The 14,092-nt window shown below is 31.8% G+C and overlaps 1 pseudogene across 1 annotated transcript; it reads left to right on the top strand.

Annotated features, from left to right (window-relative positions):
• The first annotated feature begins 7,489 nt into the window (after positions 1–7,489).
• On the top strand, positions 7,490–7,578 carry BDBG_16633 (annotated as a pseudogene). The gene has a single exon. The product of its transcript is annotated as a tRNA-OTHER (tRNA).
• Positions 7,579–14,092: the final 6,514 nt, after the last annotated feature.

Genomic DNA, 14,092 nt, shown 5'->3' with positions numbered 1-14,092 from the left:
AGCATTCAAGCTGAGTTGTGAATAGTATTCACGAACTCCAGTCTATATAGTTGTGTGTAGCCAAGGGCTGCTAGCTCTATTGGTTATGTGAGAGATAGGAATAGAGATAAAGGATCTGTGAGAAGTGAAATTTCTTACATATTCCCCCCTCTCTAAGACTTCATCTGCAAAGCCTTTCACTGAGTGACTTCATAGTCAGCTCAGCACTGCAGTGATACTCACTAAAAACCCTTTACATCTATAAAAAATCTCAGTGAGAAAAAATTCCTTGTTACTGTAAAGAGAAAAGAGTCTGTCACTCAGTTCCTTGTTCTATGAGATTCTTTATAGTCTACAGATTCTTCTCTGACTACTACACAGATTCATCTCATATCTTTCATACAGAAGGGTTTCAGTTGACTCTCAATCATTTTCACAAGGTTCTTGTGTGATCATCACACAGATTCATCTCACAGATAAATCACTCTCTATGAAATCATTCTTATCAAAGAGAAACATTCATGAGTTAATCTTTTATTCATTCTCACAAATCATTGCTCTTTGATACTGTAGAATTGTGAGGAATTTTTCATTCTTTCATCAACTCTGTAGAATTATAGAATCAAGATATCTACAGTCTGTAATCACTCTTTATAGTCACATAGAAAGATTCAGGCCTGTGATTCATAATCACTCTTATTTACTAGAGTGATCTGGCTGTTCTGCAGAATCACTCACAGTGTAAATAAATCTCTCTAGAGTAGTATAAATATCTCAGATCTGTCTGTGAAATCTCATCTTCTTTTTCCTTTTTCTATAACAGCTCTTATTCTTATAAACTGTGAGTATTCTCATTCATCTGCAAAGTGTTTTCACTCAGATAATAGAGAGAGAGTATTTCTGACAGTGTTCATGTATTGATTCAAGAACTTCTCAAGAATAAAAATTTTTTCAATTTCAATCTCTTCATAAACAATGTCTGGTCACTGCTGAGCTTCTCATGAGTATTTTCATAACTTCTCTGATCACTTTTTATCAGCTGATGAAGCAGAGATGCTATCACTCATAATCATGTCTTCACTTCTCTCAGCCCTGTCACTGCACCTGATCTTCAGGCCAGCAGCCAATCCCCTGCCTCTCTCAGGCCAGCTTCTGACTTTAAGCAGTGCAGTCTCTCTCTTTGCTGTAAGTCTTCTCATAAGTAATTCCTTACAGATTCTAGCTAACAGTTCTTGTGAAGCTTCTGATGTTGCCAGTATCTTCTACAGTTTCACAGGCCTATGATTATCTTTTCTCTGCCCACACAATCTCTGACCAGGCATATGCAAATATGCCTAGATTTTCTATCAATGATTCTCACATCACAGCACATTTCTGCAATCTCATTGCCAATGAGAGATGAGTTTCCAGGTACCTGCAAAATCTGAGTAATCAAGGCAATGTGAATGTCATGAATTTGTGACAGAAGTTGACCTGAACAGATGAGCCTTCTCTTCATATCTTCATTATTTTCAGGCTGAATACTTCAGCATAACTGAGAGAGCAGACACAGCTTCATGAGAAGTATCTGATCATACACACAGATGATCAGTCTTCAAGACTCTGCTACAACTGTGTATACTCTGATGTTCAGCTCTTCTGAAGTCTGTGCATTTCTGACAGCCTTCATATCAAATGCAACAATTATCTGTACCACAGATATAATACTCTCTGCTTCTTTGAAGAAGAAAATTGATAGTTGTGAAGAAATTGAGTGTTGTGAGTGTTAATAATATGAGTGTGAGTTTTCTTTATTTTTTCTTTATTGATCTCTAAATTGCATTCACAGCCCTGTTTATTTTCTTGTTTTTTAGCTTTAATAAGAATATGTTTTCTTCTTTTCTTACATACACTGCAGACTGTTCATCTCAGTAGAAACTCATTATCTTATAGACTAGAATTCATAAATAACAGTGTTAATGTCTTTGTTATAACCAGATTCTTAGTGAAGACTGTGTCATTCTGACTTATCAGAATTTATGATATGAAAATCATGTCTCAGCTTCTACAGATGTCTTATCTGTCTGAATGATTCTCAAGTAAACTCATTCATCTTGTCAGAATATTCTTGTCACTGAACCTTGAATCAGAGCTTGCAATCTCACTTCTCTGAGTCAATAATCTCTTTAATCTGATATTCTCTTTCACTCTCTAGTGCTTTGTGAATAGAGTGATGAGTCACAGAGTTCTCTTCTGAGAATTCCTTATATTCACAGAGTAAAGAGACATGAAAAATATTATACATCTATAACTCAGATAATAGTTTCAATCTGTAGAACTACAGACTAACTTTCTTCATAATCTTACAAGGCTCTATCTGTAAGAGATTCAGCTTCTTACTAGATCTCTATATAATGATATTTTCTAGACTTAGTCAGACTCTATCATCTTTCTTAAAACTCTTTGTAATATGCTTGAAGTCATAGTATCTCTTCTGATACTCTTGAGCCTTTCTCAAGAATTCACAGACTTTCTTCTGAATCTCCTGAATTCTCTCAGCCTGTTCATGAGTATTATCACACTCTATAGTGTACTCTCACAGGTTCATCAAGATCATCTGTGAATGAGTCTCAGTGAGCATTTCAAAGAGGGTTTTACCTGTGCTGACATACTTTGAGTTATTATACATGAACTCTGTGAGTGATAATCAATGTATTCAGTCATTCTGATTATAATTAACAAAGTATCACAGATACTGTTTTAATATACTCATCAGATGTTCTGTCTGATCATCTGTCTATTGATAAAAAGTCATGCTTAGATCTTGCAAGATCTTCAGTATAGTTATCAGATTAGATCAGAACTCTTCTATAAAGATTAATTCTCTGTCTGAGATAATGTTCACAGACAATTCATGCAACTGAATCACATTGCAGATAAAGATATGAGTTAAATTCTTTAACTTCAAGTTCTTGCAGATGAGTATAAAGTGTGTCATCTTAGTAAAGTAATTCACTATCATCAGCACACTGTTAAAGCAGACATCATATATATTCTTGCTTTCAGAGAGGCTCACAAGGACATTCATTCCTAGCTGTTTTCAAGGTTCTCACAGAATGAGTAGAGGAGTAAGTTCTTCATATAGTCTGAACTATACTACTCACAAATCCTGATAAACAGCACAAGAATTCACTATCTTCTTCACAAGTTCTCACATCTTTGATCAGAAGTATTTCCTTATGAGCAACTCATGAGTTCTAGTGTCTGTAAAATGACCTGTTAGAGAAGAGTTATGATATCTTTTAATGAGTTTTACACATAGAAACTCATTCACAGGCACATAAATTCAGCCCTCTCTTCACAAGAGATTATTTAAGTCTCTTCAACTCTTTATTTCTGCAGGGTTGGTCCCTGCTGTAAGCAGTTTTTAAATATATTGAGTATATTCATTCTTCAGTTGCAGTTCAGACAATCTGAATAGAAGATCTTATGAAGACTTATACTCTGTTTCTTCTTATATCAGGTCTTTCACAGTGCTTCTCAAAGCCTGCAAACTCTTCAGATTATAGATACTCTCTTCAAGAATTCTTATGAAGATTTTCAGAGTGTTGACTCTCAGTGTTATAGAGAGTAGTTATACAGACTTCTTCTCTTTCTTTTCTCTCTTCTCTTACAGGGAATTGAGAGACTCTTCAGTCAATCTCTTTATAACACTCAGTCTGAGCATTCTGTAAAGCTTTTCTATCTTCTCTAGTCTCTCTATATCTGTCATCCTGGTCTTCTTAACATAGTCTGATCTGTGAGAGAATCTGTTCACTGAGTTCTTAGTTTTCTTGATATGTTCTATCTTGAATCAGAACTCACTCAGTCTCTGAGCTCAGTGAATCTGTCACTGTGAGAGTTTCTTAATTAAAGTAAACTGTTATAAGCTGTCATGATCAGTTCTAACAGTAATCACTGTCATGAGGTTCTTGAAGTAGTAATATCAGTAACAGAAGAATTTCACTATCATAAGAAGCTTCTGATTATAAATGTCATAGTTGATCTTCACAGGTTGCATCTTTCATGAGAAAAAGATCACTGAAACTCAGTTCTCATTTAACTGTAGTTATGAGACTATTTCTGAAATCACAAAGAAGAAGACATCTGTCTTTAATCTGATTAAGAGTAAGAAATCAAAGTGAAACAGTATCACTGTGTCTGTAAATATCTGTTTTAATCTTGCAAAGACCTCATAAGCTTCTGAGATAAGAAAGTTCTCACAGTTCTCTCTTCTCAATAATCTTTTCATTCTCTATTCACAGAATGACTTCTTCTTATTTTCACTCTTCAGTATGTCTGTAAGAATTAAGAAGATTCTCACAAACACAAAGATAAACTGTCTATAGAAATTCACAAAGCTCAGAAAGATCTGAATCTCATGAATACTAGTTAACTTCAGTTATGATAGAATAGTCTCAATCTGTGAAGATTTCATCTGAATATCATCTGCAGTGATTACATATTCTAGGAAATTAATTCAACAGACACTGAAGTTGCACTTCATGAGCTTAATATACAGTCCTGTCTTATCTAAGATCTTCAACACACTTCACACATGCTCAGTGTGTTCTTCCTTCTTTGTAAAGTACACTATCACATTATTCAGATATATTATCATGAAGACATTCAGATATGCATGAAGTGTTTTATTAATGAAAGACTGAAATACTGCAGGGATATTAGTCAGATCAAAAGATATTACTAGATATTCAAACAGTCTCAGTGCAGTTCTAAAGACAGTCTTTCATTCATTCTCAGACTGTATTTGCAGCCATGTATATGTATTAATCACATTCAGTTATGTGAATATGACAGCTCTCATGAGATGATTGATCACATTCTTAATCAGAGACAGGAAATAGCAGCTCTTTATTATCTTGAAGTTCAGATTGCAGTAGTCTACACACAATCTGAGATCTTCATTCTTCTTCTTTACAAATATCACAGAGACTCTCACAGAGGTCTGTGAAGATCAGATGAAGTCATTCTTCAGATTCTTCTTTATATAGGTCTGCAAGACCTCTGTCTCATAATGAGAGAGCTTATAGATTGATTCTCAGAAGGGTTTCTGCTCTTTTATCAAATCTATTATCAGATTCTTCTCACAGTGAGAAGAAAGCTCAGCTGCCTTAGCTGGACTGAACATCTCTGTGAGATCTCAGTATTTCTCTGATATCTGAAGCTCAGTTTTCATGACTGTGAGATTCTCAGACACTTGCAAAGTCATCACATAGATGAGCTTGTCTTCTCTAATCAACTCTGCAGTATTAACTGCTTCTATCTTCATAAGTGAGTCTGTCAACACTGATCAGAAGTATAAACCTGACTCATGAACAGCTATGTGTGAATTGTGTCTTTGAAGTCATGCAAGTCTTAAATACATGTCATCTGTGATGTCTGTGATAATTACAGTTTCTGTAAATCTTCTTCAGATTTCAGAGAGATCTTGTAATTCAAAGATAACTCTTATAAGTCTCTCAGTTCTCAGATCTGAGTTCTCATACTCTACTTATTATAAGAGCAGATTCTCAGTCTTCATCTTTCAGCTCATTCACTCTGCAAGCTTTAGAGACATCACAGTGATCTGAGATCCTGAGTTCATCAATGCTTTCCATGCTTGCAGAGCAGCAGTATCATAGTGCAGTCTCTCTTCATAAGTAAGCATTTTCATTGAGAGAGTAACAGATTCAGATGTCAGCTTCAAGACCCTTAAAAAGGCTGTTACTGACTCTGTTCATGACTTTTCAAATTTCTATTTTGATTTATCTGAACAGTTTGCATGAAGATGTTCTGATTTAGAACAGATGAAGCAGAGTCTCTTTTCCTTGATCTCTCTATTATACACTCTGTTCATGAGAGCTTATGAAGCTCTCTCTCTCTGCTCAGCAGTCAGACATGAATCTCTCTATATCTTATCATCTTTTTCTGATAAATCTGTTCTCTGTTATTCTAGTTCTCACAGAGCCAGTTGATGATCTGCTCTTCACAGATCTGTGACTCTCACAGTGATTCATAAGTGATGAATGAGAGTCATCAGTTTCTTCAGAGTCAAGGACTTAGAGCCTTGCTCAATGAGCTTGTTCTGCATATCTTTATTCAGTCTCTTTATAAATATCATCATTCAGGTCTTGTTTCAGGGCCCTGTTTTCACAGGTCTCAATTTATATTACAATTTTATAAAGCACTGTGAGTAGTCTTCATCAGATTTCTCACCTCTTTTTCTAATATTGATGATTACAGTTCAGGTGTTCTCTGTTCAGCTCACAGAGTCTCTCAACTTATTCTCTAGATAGATCTTGAGAACAGATCATCAGAATCTCTCATAATCATTCTCTAGATAATTCAGCCAGTTCTTGACTTCAGTGTAATAGAGGTCTGTCATTGTATAGATGACAGCTTCTTCATCTTTCATATCACACAGCTGGGCTTGTGAGTCAATTTCAAATACAAACTTATAAAAGCTTTTATAGATTATGATTCAATAGATGGCCTTAAGTGATCATAGCTTGAGAAAGTTTCTTTTCAGTTCACAGATGTCTCTGAAGATTATGTCTAGAGACTCAGTTCAAGAGTGTTTGCAGACAGTAAGCATTTCTTGTAGAAAAATAGCTTGATTCTGTGAGAGATGCTCAAGAATGTTCTTCACTGAGATTGATTTGTTCATGAATTCAGAGGATTTCTCTGTCACAGATGTAGAGAATGATATTCTGTAAGTGATTGATAAGTTCTCTGAGACTTCTTTCATAAGAGTTATTCATGATTCAGGTAGCTGCTCCTGAGTGCCTGCAGTAGAGTTTGCAGGGATTGAAGTATATGAGTTTCTAGTTCTTTCAGTTATAACAGGCAGTTGCTGACTGACTGAGCTTGAAATGTAAGAATAAGTGCTCACAGGTGATTATTCAGGTATTTGCAGCTTGATATGATATATACTGTTAACTACTAGAAGTGTTCATGATAGAAAGATAAATGTAGAGATCAAATGTATAATAGTATTCAAGCTGAGTTATGAATAGTATTTGTGAACTCCAGTCTATATAGTTGTGTGTAGCCAAGGGCCGCTAGCCCTATTGGTTATGTGAGAGATAGGAATAGAGGTAAAGAATCCGTGAGGAGCGGGATTTCTTACAATGATACTCATTCATCATCTCTTTGTAGAGGGTTCTGAGTCTGTCATTTCTCTATTATATATCAGCACTGTGCATCAACCAGTTTCAATTTCATAAAGATACTTCATGTGATGTAATTGAATATGTCAGTCAGACTGTTTGATCTCACAGTATTCTTGACATCTTTCTTGAATTGAAAGATTGCCTTGTCAACACAGCTATTCAGTTCATAAAGATTGAATTTCAACCTTTTATCAAGATTAGAATTTCATGTGGCTGTACAGGCTGTTGATGTGATGACAGAATGATTATTAACATTCTGTGATCAATCTGTAGAGAATCTCTGTTGATGAAGTTTTTTCAGTTGTAGTTCAAGTTCTAGAGCCCCGGTGGCCGAATGGTTAATGCGGCCACCCGGTAGCACCTTGGCGTGGGAAACCAAGGCGCGTGGGTTCGAAACCCGCAGGGGATACATTAAATCCGGAACTCAAGCACCTCAGGTTCCTAATAAATACAGAGGTGTACAAATCGCTTCAATGAATTGCTCTATGTTCCTGGGCTGGGAAGTTATTATCGCATGTATCTAATTGTCACTTCTTTGTATTTTCCTATGTTCTTGTTATCTTGGCGTGGTCTCAACACCTGTATTTCCTCCTGTATAACCAACACTTGACCTGTATTTAACATCACGTAAGGACTCATCATAAGCTCCGCTTGCATATGAGTATAATGGAAGAATAATAATAATAATAATAATCAAGTTCTAGAACTCTTCACTTCTTCTTATTTATCTCAAGTATTATCTTGAGATGCTTTATCTGTTGATCTGATATTGTCTCATCTGAACAGTAGATACCTGAGTGTTCATTATTCTCATCAAGAGAACCAGCATTAAGCTGTTAAGTAGATTGAGAGGCTGGTCTGACTGTGTCAGAAGCTGTATTCAAACCAGCTTTGAATTGAGAGAGTGTTTCAGAGCATTCATCAATAAAGCTTTCAAAAGCTTCAGAAGAATGTTCACTAGTAAAGTATGAGAATGAAGAATTATCATCAACTGCAACTGATTCAGTGAAAAGAATGTGAGATTATGAATGTGTATATGAGTGGGATCATATTGAATCTGCCATCTTGATATTTGTTTATTGAATTCTTGTTAATAATGTTCTCTTTTCTTGCTTTCTTACAAATGTGATGTGTTTTCTGCAAGCCTCTTTTTTTAAGTGAGCAGTAGTATTATTGATCATCAAGATCTCAAATGCATCAATACTGATAGAATAAGATAATTTTCACTTCTGATGAGTGTATTGAATGAAGCAGTAGTTAAATAATGATTATATTGACAAGAAATCCCGAATTGGCAGCGATTTTGCACAAAACAGGTCTTATAACCTGTGAAAGGTGTAAAGCTTGTGTGATTGAAAGGTTGCTAGCTTTGTGAAAAGTTATATGGTGGAAGGATTAGTAAGCCCGATCACGTGACCTGACAGAATTATTATAAGAGAAAATAATCTTCTTTCTTAGCTTAGTTATAATTTTAGTACTAACTCAGATTGAATATCATCAATGTATAAAAGTAAATAAACAATCTTGATTAATCTCTATTATATTTCTTGAAATATATTAATATTGTGAAAGAGAGTGTTATCAAATTACATTATCAGATAATATTATTAAAAATATATTAATATTATGAATATCAATGTTGAAAAAATGTTAATACTTATATATTATAGTGATTTGTGAATCATGATAATTAAATATATATATATATATTATTTCTGACATTGATTACAACTTGTACAATAATTTTTGAAAACTCAAAATTAATTTCAATAATTAAAAATTATGAACTTATAATTAACTAATATAAAAAGAATAAAACTTTTTCTACTCATTATCTTTCTTCTCTTTCTTATTCTTCTTATTATTCTTTATAATTTACTTCTTATTCTTATTCTTCTTCTTCTTCTTCTCATCTAAGATAACAATCATCTTAAAATCTCTCTTCACTATCTTCTCAGAAAAGAGTTCTCACTGCTTCTTCTCAGCCTGATTAATCTGTGCTACAAAATCCTGCATTTTCTGATCTGCTGTCTCAGGTTTCACTTCAGCAGTAAGTAGATTGACATGCTAAGAGATTAGAGCTGTCTTCTCAATGTTCTGAATCATGAAGCATATTTGAGCCTTGAATGAGATCTCAATCTCCTTCTTCTCTATTAGCTTCTGCCAATCAATTAGAGAATAGAAGTATTATTAAAAATTATTATCTCTTAATAAATAAAAAACTTATCAGTTTTAACTTCTTTGTCTTCTACTTCAACACTTTCTTAATCTTCTTCTATTACTACTTATTTATAGTAATACTCTTCTTCTCTCTCTCTCTCTTTATCTTAATCTCAAATCATTCTTAAGACTTCTTCTGATATCACTGCTGCTGTATGAGACTCTTCACTGTCTTCTGTTTCAATCTCTCATAGATAGCATCATTTATATTATTTCTATACTTAGTTCAGTCTAAATCTATCAGAAGTATTACTTAAAATTGTTATGATTCTACTCTTCTACAAAGTCTATTCAAGACATTATAACATGTCTTACAATCTGTCTTCTATTGCTTAAATGCCTTCTTCTTCTCTTTCTTCAATCTGTGACAGTGCTCACATGCCTTGATGATCTGCAGAACTGCAGAATATTTGAAGAGAAATGATATAATTGATTTTAGTGAGTGTTGAAGAAGAGTGAAGATAGAAGAGATAGTTAGAAATAATATAATAATAGTGATAATAATAATGATGATGATGATGATGATAATAATAATAGTGATAGTGATGATCATGATGATGATAATGAAAGAGAGAGTGTATTGAAATATATTACTGACTTATCAAATATAGAGAGACTTAAAGAAAATATTAACAGCTTTCAGAGATGTACAGAAACAGCTACAGTGTTATACAGTAACATTATCTTCATTTAATACATGCACTGTTGATATTCTTTATATACAGTTATCATATAATCTCTATTATAAATACATGCAGAAAACAGATCTTTGTTACTAGAATAAATAATTGCAGCAATTCTCTGTTTTCATATTATAAAGATAAGTTATTCTTATTTCTTTCTTCTCTCTTTTCTCTTCTTCAATTGATCACTAATTTCAAGCTGATATAAAAATTATTACAACACTCTCAGAAACTCTCAAATTGAAGAGTATAGATTAATCAAATTTCAAATGCAGAAGAAATCAAATTATCTTCTATAGATTTAATTATTCACTTCTCTCTTAAATAAAACAGTAGTCATGTTCCCTCTTTTCCTCTCTAATCAAACAAAACATGGCCTGTGAAAAGCAAGTACCATGCTAGGTTATAATGATCAACACAGTCTCCGCACACAGAGCTGTATATACACAGTGTATGCTGAACTGTGAGACTGCATGAATTGTAAATCAGCAGCAGCATTTCAGAGAGAGTCATACAGTATGAGAAAGTCACAACTCTTAGTCATATGTGCAGACAGTGAATCATTACAGTAAGTGTATATACATTGTATAAAAGTAACACTTTTTAATACCACTCAGTCTCTGATATCATGAAAATAGAGTCTCTCTGTGAGATTCATTTTTATCAGAAGTCAGAGAATCTTATATTTTTCAAGATCATCTTCACACATCTTATTTATGAAATTGATGAAGAAAATCATCAATTCTAGTATTATATTCTTGATGTTATTCAAGTGACAGCAGAGTTCACTCTGATCACACTTTTTAAGTGTATGTTTTCTAATTATTCACATTTATACAGATATATACTGATTATTTATTAGATATTATTAAGACAATGACTCATCATAACTGTGTTACTCTCACTATGAGAGATACACAGTTGAGAATGAATATTACAAAGACTCTGAGAAGTGAGTATTTTAGAGATACTGCAGCTCTGTAATCTTGATTTTTTTTATTTTTATTTTTTATTTTCTTCTTTTTCTTTTATTTTTTTTTTCTTTTTCTTTTTTTTTCATTGTGACTCTTTCTTGTTTTTATTTTATTTTTTATTTTTTTAATTTTTTTTTATATTTCATATTTTTTTTATAATTTAAATTATATGAATTATAATCTGTATTCAGAAAAGTAATAATATTTAATAACACTCTCTGTTGAATTTTCAACAAATGAGCACTATATTATAATATTACATAAGTGAGAAATGATTTCATGATCTTATTTAATATCATGCTCAATAATGAGATCAGAATGAAAATGTGACTAAGAATTCAAACATATTCTTTATCTGAGACTAGATTTTTATTTGAAAGGTAAATCTGAGATCTTTAATATTTGAAATAATGTGATTTGAAATCAATGTAATGAATACAAATCATGATCAGAAGTAATGCTTTTAGACAATGTAATAACTGTAAAGTTTGATTCTGGTCTCAGACACAGTCACACAGTTAGTCTAGAGGTAATGAGCTTTACTCTATTCTCAAGTATTTCATTTGAGATATCTTGACTCAGATTTCAATATAACTTACTCTGCTTTTCAGATTTTAACAGTTTTATACTTTCTTCAACTGCTTTTCAATCAGATTTTTCGAAGATATACTGATTAGAGAGAAGAGGATTTTCACTTATTTATTTTTCACTCAGTTCAATATCAAATTGAATAATCTCATGACTTGATCTCAATGTCTTATTTCAAGCAATAAATCAGTTTACAAGTCTTTTTTTAATTAGATTTTATGATATGAAGATTAGATCTATAATAGATTTCTGTTTCATATTTTTTCTAAAGAATGTTTGTTGATCAGACTTATTAACAAGATCTATTAAATGATCAAAGATTCATTCAATCAGATTCTCTGCTCTTACTGCTCTTTTACATTCTGAATTTCATCAGAGATAATATGCATTGAAATCTTCTATAATTATAGAGTTTCTTAATGAAGTTATGTTCAGAAATCCTCTATTAATTTTTCAGATATTGTTATTTTTCTTCAATAACTTTTCATTATAGATATTTATAATCTGTATAGTATCAAACTCATTTCCTTTATTTATAATATCACTTATCAGAATATCAGAATCAGATATGATATTAAATCTTAGATTAAATTAATATCTTGATCTCTTTCTTTTATAGATCACTACTCTTGACTTTATCTCAGACTTTTGAGATAGAAAGTAGTAGTAGCTTGAATAAGAAATAATGTATTTTTACTCAGCATCAAAATTAAGTTTCTGAAGAAGTATAAAATCAACTTTTTATTTAAATATAATTTGAAGATAAGAATAAATACACTTTAAGTTTCTATTCACATTATTTTAACTAAATGTGATTTTGAAAGAGTTTTTAAACTTCTTTTGTTATTTTTGTTATATATTCATACTAAAAGAGAGTAGAGATAGAGTAGAATCTAATCACTATTATCAGATAGTAGATTATAACTATTTTAAAAAGTAAGAATTTCAACTGCTTGTATTTTATCTAGTTTATTATCAGAGTCATTTCTTAATTCTCTAATCTTAACACAAGTTTAAGAATTCAAATTCTGTTTACATTTAGCTGAAGAATTGAAGTTTGAAAATTTAAATAGTTGAGAGTTTCTTCTTTTTAAGCTTGCAGTCATAGATTTACTGACTTAACTATTCTCTTCAGTTCTAGATTATCTTTGAGTTTCATCTTTTCTTCAGTTCTTTTGAGTTCTTGAAGTAAATATACATTCTTTTGAACTAGATATATGTTTTTCTTTACAATTAGAGCATTTAAGCAGAGTGTATTGATATATTTTATCTCTTTTTACATATGTTTCATATTTATACTCACTAGTTTTATGATCTCAAGCACAGAATGCACATTTTGAGTCTCTCAAATAATAGATTGTAAAGTATTTATATCTTTGACAGTTTGAACACTGTATTTGAGCTTTGAGATTCATTCTTGAGTCTTTATATTCATGAACTCTTATTTTCAAATCTGCTACTCTTACTTCAGAGATGTTTGATTGTTTAAGTATCTTTATTTATACTAGAACAGAGACATTTCTTTTACTTTGTCTGAACTCAGTTAAATTTAGTTATACAGACTCTTTTCTCAGTTGAATAGAATTATATTCTTTTAATTTATTTTTGAGAAGTAGCATTTCTTCTTCACAGTTAAAAATTTCAACTGAAATATTATGAAGAATGAATTTATCTCACTTTTCATCTCTCTCAGATGAAATTATTATGTTTAATAAAGATTCTACTACTAATTTTCAGAGATTCTCATTCTGACTAAGGAATTCTGCACTAAATTCAGACATTATAGTCAGAATGATAGAGTTTTTAAAGAAGAATGACTCAATTGAAGCTATAACTGATTTTTGAACTTCAATATCAGTTATTAACTGAGAAAAGAACTGCTGATTAATTTCATTTCTGATTCTAAAAATGAGATTTGTGTTTAGCTTGTTCCTCTGTAAGATATTCTGATTTGAGACTTTGAGAATAAGTCTTCTATTTCTAAAGATTTAAAAGTTTTTCTCTTTTTACATTTTTTCTTCACTTTTCTTTGAATAGAAGCATGAGCAGTATTCTTCCCAGTTTTCTCAGAATTTTAAGCAGATTTTGAGATAGCAGATTTAGAGACAGTAGATTCAGTTACTTAAGCATATATTTTCTTCTGATTTAAAGAAGAAGAAGAAGAAGTGGAAAAAGAAGAAGAGTAAAATAAAGAGTCAGTGATTATACTAGAAACTTTCAATGTTTTTTAAACTGTGTTTGAAATTTCAAGTTTGAACTTGATTATCTTCTGTAGTTGTCTAGTCTGAGTAGAAAGAATTAACAGAACTTCTTCATTCATCTCACTCAGATACTACTTTTCAAGAATCTTACTTATTTTTTCAAGTTTCTATATTTCAAGAATCTGTTATTTCTCTATTTCTTCTTTCTTTCTTCTCTTCAGAATTTCAATCTCAGGAATATCATTGAAGAAAGTATC

Source organism: Blastomyces gilchristii, assembly GCF_000003855.2.
Source record: "Blastomyces gilchristii SLH14081 genomic scaffold supercont1.4, whole genome shotgun sequence".
In the NCBI taxonomy this organism is placed as follows: Eukaryota; Fungi; Ascomycota; class Eurotiomycetes; order Onygenales; family Ajellomycetaceae; genus Blastomyces; species Blastomyces gilchristii.
Note: the sequence above shows the minus strand (reverse complement) of the source record. Positions and strands in the feature narration are given on the sequence as shown.